The sequence below is a fragment of the Eumetopias jubatus genome, unplaced genomic scaffold (assembly GCF_037043125.1).
Source record: "Eumetopias jubatus isolate StellerSeaLion01/CBP00866 unplaced genomic scaffold, mEumJub1_p1.0 scaffold_14, whole genome shotgun sequence".
NCBI lineage: Eukaryota > Metazoa > Chordata > Mammalia > Carnivora > Otariidae > Eumetopias > Eumetopias jubatus.
The window spans coordinates 101,903,090-101,911,895 of NW_028274820.1; positions in this window are offsets into that span (position 1 = coordinate 101,903,090).

The window sequence follows — 8,806 nt, forward strand, 5'->3', positions numbered from 1 at the left end:
CTGAGCGGGCTCCCCACAGCCTCCAGGCCGGTGGAGGGGTCCAGTGGGAGCGGGGCTGCCAGGGGGGTGGGAGGGTGCGCAGACCACAGTTTGCTGCCTGATGCATGCCCTGATGTAACCACTCCCTCCCGGAGGAGCTTGACACACTGGCAGACTGACTTGACTCCACTTTTTTGTGTCTTTCTGTTTCAGATGTGGCTTCTGGAAAGAGCCTACAGTGGGACTTTATTTTTTAATCCAGCTGGACAAGTTCTGTTCTTTATTTAGAGCCCTTAATCCATTTATGTGTAATTATAGATTTAGATTTGAGTATACAGTCTTATTTTATGCTTACGTTTGTCTCACTTATTCTGGGTTTTTTCCCTTCGTTGCCGCCTTTTATTTTTTTTTTAAGGTTTTACTTGTTTATTTGAGAGAGACAGAGTGAGCAAGGGAGGAGCAGAGGGACAAGCAGACTCCCCGCTGAGCGCAGAGCCCGACCTGGGGCTCTATCCCGTGACCCCCCAGATCATGACCAGAGCCCAAATCGAATCATGCTTAACTGACTGAGCCACCCAGGCACCCCTCCTGCTTTCTTTTTAATTGACAGTGTTGTGGATTTTGTCTGTTTGGTCATTTCGTCTTCCCTCTGCTAGCGTCAACATTTATTTATTTTTTTAAGATTTTATTTATTTATATGACAGAGAGACCCAGCGAGAGGAGGAACACAAGCAGGGGGAGTGGGAGAGGGAGAAGCAGGCTTCCTGCCGAGCAGGGAGCCCGTTGCGGGGCTCCATCCCAGGACCCTGGGACCATGACCTGAGCCGAAGCCTGATGCTTGACCACTGAGCCACCCGGGCGTCCCTAGCCGCAACATTTAAAGAACTAGGAGGAAAAACATCCAAATTTACAATCATGTTTGGAAGTTTTTAGCACATCTTTTTCAGAAATTGATAAAACAAAGCAGGAAAGATACAGATTTGAACAAGCCAACTAATATATGGAACACTGAACCATAGGACTACAGGAGGCCATCCTGTTGTGTTTCCAGCTCCGGCGGCCGCCTTGCTGGGGGGCCATGTGGGGCAGGTCCTCCAGTGACACCCCCCCCCAGAAGGCATGGAACCAAGTCCTAGGCAGTGGGCTGGCATCCAGAGCCTTCCATGAGTGGCCACGTCAGCGGGACTTCTGTCGGAGCTGGGCTGGGCTTCTCACCGTTCCCTGCGCAAGCTGAGGCCGCTCAGGTGCCTTGCTGCTCCCCACCATCGGTACCCTTCGTCCATGGTCACGTTTTGTTTGACTAAGTCCACTTTATTATCAAAGTCCAAAGTGGGTGCCTCCACCGAGATTCCTGCACTGGGAAGAAATAGTCACAACAGTAACGGCTTGGCTCGTACTCTGTAAGCACTCCCCTCTGTCCAGGAATGGTGCTCAGGGCTTGCAAGGTATTTCATCCTCAGAGCAATCGTAAAAGGTAAAGTTTGTTATCCCCGTTTTACGGGTTCAAGCACTGAGCTTCAGGGGTGCTGAGTTCAGTAGCTTGTCCTAAATCACAAATCTCAGAGATAGTGGGGCCTGACTCGGCCTGTTATTGGGGGCTGCTCTCTGCTGCCCCCTTCTGTTAGTGCAGCCTCAGCGTTTCCACATGACCCTGTCGTTTCACATTATAATTCTATCGCTGAACAATATTCCAGGCAACTGAGGCCGGTCAGTTATTTAGACATCTTTCTACTGTTTGCCTTGCAGTGAACAGCTTTGTGCTCGTGGCTTTTTTTCCTGTTTTCAAGTCTCCGGAAATAGGATCACTGAATATGTGCATTTTAGGGATCTGGACAGGGAAAGTCTATTGTTTCTAAACACATAGTTTCTTTGACATTCACAGTAGCTAGCTGTATCAGTTTTACAAATATATATCATGGAGTGGAATTGATATTTTTCGCTTTAATTTCAAACCTGCAGAAAATGTGAAAGAATGGTGCAATTAACATCCATATACACTTCATCCAGAATTCACCAGATGTTAATATTTAGCCACAGTTGCATTATCAGGGTCTCTCTCTGTGTCTCTCTGTCTCTCTGTCTCTCTTTCCCTTTCTCTTTCCATATATACGTGGATTTTTTTTTCTTTTTTTGCTGAACCATTTGTAGGTATATTTCAGACATCAGGGTATTTAACTACAAAATATTTCATCATATATCTTAAGCGGAAAAATCTCCTGTATAATCATACTATTACTAACACCCCACAAAAAATTGAACATTGATATAATAACATCACTGCACAGGGGCACCTGGGTGGCTCAGTTGGTTAAGCATCTGACTCTTGATTTCAGCTCAGGTCCTGATCGTGAGATTGAGCCCCACGTCAGGCTCCATGCTCAGTGTAGGGTCTGCTTGAGATTTTCTCTCTCCTTCTCCCTTTGCCCCTCCCCTCATGTGCACTCTTTCTCTAAAATAAATAAACCTTAAAGAAGATCGCTGCACAATGCAGTCTATATTCAGAAATTTTCAATTGTCCCCTGAATGATTTTACAATTTTTTTGTCCATGGTTCAACTAAGAATCATGCATTGCATATGATTGCCATGTGTCTCTTTCATCTCTTTTAATCTAGAACTTTCCCTTACTCTTTTTTCTTCTGTGACATTATTTCTTAATAGGTCAGAGAATTTGCCTTGCACAACGTCCCATTACCTGGATTTGCCTAATTGTTTCCTCATGGTTGGATTCAAGTTCAACATTTTGAGTGAGTCAACGACATCGGTGACATTGAGTGCTTTCCATTGTTTCCTGTCAGGAAGTGTATATTGTCAACCTGTTCCATGATGATAAACGTGATCGCTTGATTACAATGAAATCCACTAGATCTCTTCCCTGTGAGGATACCTTTTCCCCTTGTATAGTTGACCCTCGAACAACACGGGTTTGAACTGTGTGGTCCAGTTACATGCGGGTTGTTTTTGATAAATACGGTACAATAATATAAATATATTTTCTCTTCCTTATGATTTCCTTAACATTTTCCTCTCGACTTTATTGCAAGAATACAGTAAATAATAATATACAGAATATATGTTAATTGCCTTTATGTTATCAGTGAGGCTTCTGGTCAGCAGTAGGCTATAAGTTAAGTTTTGGGGGAGTCAAGTTATAGGTGGACTTTTGACCTCGACCCCAACATTCTTCAGGGGTCACGTGTAATTAATTGGCTATCGGTGAGGTGATTCTTTGAGACTTTGTATACCTTTCAGATGTGTTAGGAGATGAATTTGTACCTTGAAGATACCTTATTATTAACATGTACCTCAAAGATCCATGTACAATGTTGAAATTTTGTCCTAAGATCTGTAAATATTTGGAGAGAGAGAGAACCCCCCCTCCCCTGGCCTGCCCACTCTGCCTCTTCTCTCCGTTCCTGCAGCCGAGCTTCCTGTTTGCCCTGCTCTCATCCCTCATGGCGCATCTACCCAATGCACAAGCCTCAGCGACGTCATAGGTAGTCCGGGCTGTCCAGGTGTGGGCAAGACATGAGGGAGGAGAGGCATCTGCCAAGGAGGATGATTTCCAGCTTGCAAAGCAAAGCACTCCTCTGCCTACTGGCTGAGGGAACAGGGCAGAGGAGCCCGTCACGACGCGGGACACTGAGTCTCCTCCCTGGCCCTGGGGAAAGGGATGGAGAGCCAAGCAGAGGGGCCAGTGAGGAGTCCTGAGCCTTCAGCCAAGGCCCGGCCCCCAGGAAGGGGGAGAAGGGTACAGCCCAGGGAGAGAGGCTCTCCCCCACCAGGTGCACCCCTCAAGGTGGGCCCTGAGGTGGCCTTAAAGCAGAGGTGGCCGAGGACCACTGCTGGACATAGTGGTGGCTTTGCTCCCCGCCCTTAGGCTACTGACCCAGACGCCGCGCCACACCGCATAGGACGCGCACTGTCTTTCCTGACCCCACCTGGCACCGTCAGGCAGCCTTGCTCAGCCGCGTTGGGGTGGGCTGGGCGTGTGGGCTGGCCTCTGTGGCCCAAGCCAGCCTCCAGCAGGAGGGGAGCCTCAAATAACACCTTTGAGCACTTTTTATTCAAGACGGGGAATCTAGTGTTTATTCACGGGAGTAGTCTGCGAGGGAGGACACCTTTGGGAAGGTGAGGAACCAGGTTTGAAGAGAGAAGTTGGGGGCGCCTGGGGGGGCTCGGTTGAGCATCTGACTCTTGGTGGCGTCTCAGGTCGTGATCTCAGGGTCGTGAGATGGGGCCCCACAAGGGGCTCAGTGCTCAGCTGGGAGTCTGCTGGATGTTCTCTCTCTCCCTCTGCCCTCCCCACCCAAATAAATAAATAATAAAAAATAAAGGGAGAAGTTGTCTCTCATTCTGCTGGGGAAAGCCTAAAAAGGCCTGCTGTGGACTGAACCATGTTCCCCCCCCTTCACATGTTGAAGGAAACCCTAGCCCCCAGTGGGACTATATCTGGAATAAGTAATTAGGGTGACAGAAAGTCATGAGGGCGGGGCCCTGGGCCAATGGGATTCGTGCCCTTATGGAAAAGAGGCACCAGAGAGCTTGCTCCCTCCGTGAGAACACGGGGAGCCTGCGAGCCAGGTAGCGAGGCCTCACAGGAACCCAGCCAGCCGGCGCCTTGATCTCGGACTCCCAAATGTCTGGGAGAAAGAAATGTCTAGCTGTCTGTGCACCCAGTGGACGGCGTTCTGTATGGCAGCCCAAGCTGAGAGGAGGTGAAATTTAAATTTGTAAGGGGACAACACGAGCAAGGCCTCGCGTGCCGGTGCCCAGATGGGAGAAGGGAGCGCTCCCGGAACCGCTGACGCGCAGAGCGCAGGCCGCGGGGCGGGCGCCGGTAGGCTCCCGCCGGGCTCACTTTGGGGCTCTCGCAGGCGGCCGCCAGCCCGCCCGACGGCTGCTTTGGTACCTGCACTTCCTGCATTTTGCAGACGGAGACAGGGTGACGGGACTAGCTCCCGGTGGAGCCAGGGTGTAGACCCAGGCAGGTTTGGAGTCGGGAGGTGCGACGGGCAGACCTCCTGCAGTCCCTGCCTACCCCGGCAAGTTGTCCGACCTCTGTGGGTCCGGGCTTCCTCTGTCGGAGCCGCCGCACGTCGCCCCGAGACGCCGCTGCCGTCACAGGATAGTCCCGAGGCCAAGCCCTCAGAGAGTGGTGGGTGTTATCCTTTGGAAGGGGCCACCCCTCGCCCCCAGTCTCATGCCTGCCATGCAACTGGAAAAGGGGTGTTTTAGACAATTTTTTTTTAAGATTTTATTTATTCATTTGACGGAGAGACACAGCGAGAGAGGGAACACAAGTAGGGGGAGTGGGAGAGGGAGAAGCAGACTCCCCGCGGAGCAGGAAGCCCGACGCGGGGCTCGATCCAGGACCCTGAGATCATGACCTGAGCCGAAGGCAGACGCTTAACGACTGAGCCACCCAGGCGCCCCTTAGACAAATTTTTAAAAAGATTTTATTTATTTGAGAGAGAGAGAGAGCGAGAGAGCACAGAGGGATAGGGAGAAGCAGATCCCCCGCTGAGCAGAGAGCCCGAGGTGGGGCTCCATCCCAGGACCCTGAGATCATGACCCCAAGATCAAACACGTAACTGACTGAGCCATCCAGGCGCCCTCTTTTAGACAAATTAACAGGAATCACTGTGCAGTGAAAGGTGGGACTCAATGTTCCACAGCATCTCAGGGATCATTCGTCTGTGGTTCTCAAACCTGACTGCGCCTCGGGGTAAGGGGGTTTGATGAGTCTCCGTCTTACCAGCAGACACTCTCTTGGCTGGTCCGGTGAAGTAAGCACTGTGTTGAGAAGCCCACCTGAACATAGCCACCTTCAGAAGAACTGCAGGCGACCGCGGGTCTGGGGTGGCCTCCAACCAACACCCAGCAGGCCGCCACAGCCCCCAGTCCTGCAGCCACAGGAAATGCGTCTGCCAGGCCAAGTGAGTCCAGAGCAGATTCCTCCCAGCTGAGCCTCGGATAAGAAAGCAGCTGGGCTGACACCCTGATTGGACGCTGGGGACCCTGAGCAGATGACCCAGCTGGGCTGTGCCTGGACTTCTGACCCACAGACACCGTCAGATAATGTGTGTTGTCTACAGAAGATAGGGGAAAGGCAAGAGTAGGGAGAAGCAGTGCAGGTAGCCCACAACATCTCTCACTTCTCACGTGCTTCCCATGTGGCAGGCACTGAGCACCCGTATTAAGACCACATGGTGCCGTCCCCCGGTCACAGCTGATCAGAGCGGGGGTAAACGTGACCTTAGCCTAGCCACTGCTCTCTTCCAGGCATTTGGAACTGAGGTCAGTCAGTCGTTTGACCACAAGGGTAACAGGTAAACGTGGAAGCCGTGGGAGGCCACTTTCACCATGCCACCGGCATAAAGAGGCAGAAAAGCTGGTCTGTGGGGAAGAAGGAGTGAACAGATGCAGAGGAGCCGGGGCGGGGGGTTGAACCACTTGTCTGGTGAGTCACCCCGGCAGAAAGCGGCCATCCTGAGGGTGCACTGGCCTCGCGGGGGAACAGTGCGGACTGACAGCGTCCCCTCGGGGAGCCAGCGACTTGGAGGGGCCCAGCGAGCCCCTGTGAGAGAAAAAGTCGCGATTCTAGCAGCCTCCTGCCCCTCAGAGACCACTGTGCCAGATGACACCACCGCCCCAGCCTAAGGAGATCTTTCTTCCTCCCCTGCACCCCGCCATCACCCTGGGGGGCCAACTGAGGCACAGAGAGTGAGGAGGAGGAGGGAAGGTCGAGGTGGAGAGCCTGAGACCTGGGGCTCTTTCCTCGCCCGTCTACCAGAGGCATGGCCAGCCCCGAGCGGGAGGCGGTTCGGTCAAACCCGGACTGAAAACGAGGCTAGGGGGACGCACCTGCTACCCGGCCGGGAGTGTGGCTTGTCACAAAGATGGCCGCAGCCCTCCCTGCTCTGCCACGGGACTGCCGCTGTCTCCCGATTTCCTGCCTCTCGAACCGGGGCTGGCCTTGTGACTTGATTTGATCGAGAGAATGCACCAGAAGTGACATTGTGCCCGTTTTGGAGCCAAGTACTAACAGACTCTGCTCCCACCTCTCGAAATACAGAGTTGCCACGTTAGGGAGCCCCGGGCAGCCTCCTGGAGCAGGAGGGGCCCAGCCGGTAGCAGCACCAACCCCCAGACACGTGAGCCACTGAGCACATGGCCCAGGTGAATGGGGCCCACTGAGGCCATCCGAGCCCCGAAGCCACAGGATAACTGCAACTGCGCGGACCCCAGGGGCGAGCAGCCCAGGGCGCCCACCCGCAGAGCCGTGAGCAAACCGGTCCGTTCTGGAGTGATTTGTTGCACCGCAGTGTAAATCCGGTACGGTGGACTGACGAGCCTGATGGAACGCGTTCCAGGATGAAGAGGGGAGAAAAAAATAGTGTTTCTCTTGCCTCTTGCTCACCAACTACCCAGTTGCGTTTGCATTTAATGAACCAGTTGCGTTTGCAGAAGGCAGATCCCCATGGTGATACTGGGCAGGTCCTCAGTGTTTTTCCCCCAGGTATTCTCAGGTGCCCAGGGACCTACTTGATTTAAAATGGATCTTTCGAGTTTCTGGCCAGCTTCCCTGTCCCGCTCAGCAGTGGCTGTCCAGGCATCACCCCACAGAGCTGCTGAAAGCTCAGACGACTAGCACAGCCCCAGGAGGTGAGGAGAAGCCTGCGTCCTGACCTCAACCGGGAATACAAGTGGGGGTGAGGGTGAGCCCTCGCTGCTTTGTTTGCTTCCTGAAACAAAGCTCAGCAGCGGAGCCAGATGATGCATCTTGCATCCGGCAGGCAGCTGTGACGTGAAGAGCCCCTAATCAGGCTGTTCCTCCCAGACGGGGGCAGCTTGCGAGCACGCTATTGGGCTTTCTGGGTCCAGCCCAGCTAGGCCTCCCAGGGGTGCACTCTGGCCCCCAGGCCTCACCAGGTGGGTGGGCTTCCGTCTGGGTTTGGAGGCAAAGCAGGGGGTGGGAATGGGGATCCTTTGGCTAATTATGAATCTGGATTTGGTCCCAGGCTCTCTCCCCCTGAGTTGTGGGTTTGAATACCCCACCTTCCCCAGGCTGCCAAACAGGAAGGCGGTTGCAGAACGGGGGTGTTTCTCTGGCCCCACAGTGGTTCCCAAATTGCCTTTAGGCTGCTCCTGTGGTAGGGGCAGCCCTGGCCCAGCGTCACAGGGAGAACCGGACATCTGGTAGCAGGGCTGGCCCTGGAAGACCCTCAGATTCCATCTCTCCTTCCCTCCCCCAACCCTTCAGTCCCAGCAGGGGCCTCTCTCCTTCTCCAGGCCTTTGTTCTCACATGTGCGGGATGAGGGGTTAAAACTGGTCAGAAACCAGAGGTTCTTAAGCCAGCTTCGGGGACCTTGAGGGCCACGGATGGGCTTGCAGGGGTGTCCACGTTCCCTCTGAACTGATATGCAAACTATTATTTCTATGCCACTTTTCTGAGGAGAGCTTTAAACAACTTAACAGTGTGTTTGGTTAGGCAATACAGAAGGTTAGGAACGTCTGCTCTAGAAAATTCCCAGTCCCCTCCGACACCCGTGTTCTTGCTTTCCCTTTCTGTACCCTCCCCAAGTGTGGCACTCTGCTCGTCTTGGTCTGTGCGTCTGGCTTCTCATCTAGGAGCACACGTGGCGAGTGGCTCCAAGAACCCCAATAAAGATGGTACATGACAGTAAGGCTCTTAGTGTGGGAGAGTAGTGATGTATGTGGACTATACCAGACCTCTAACTCCGACAGTGGATCTGAGCGGTAACCTTAGCTTTAGCATTCTGGTAGCCAAGGGAAAAAAGCAGGTTGCTGAATATTGATTAATT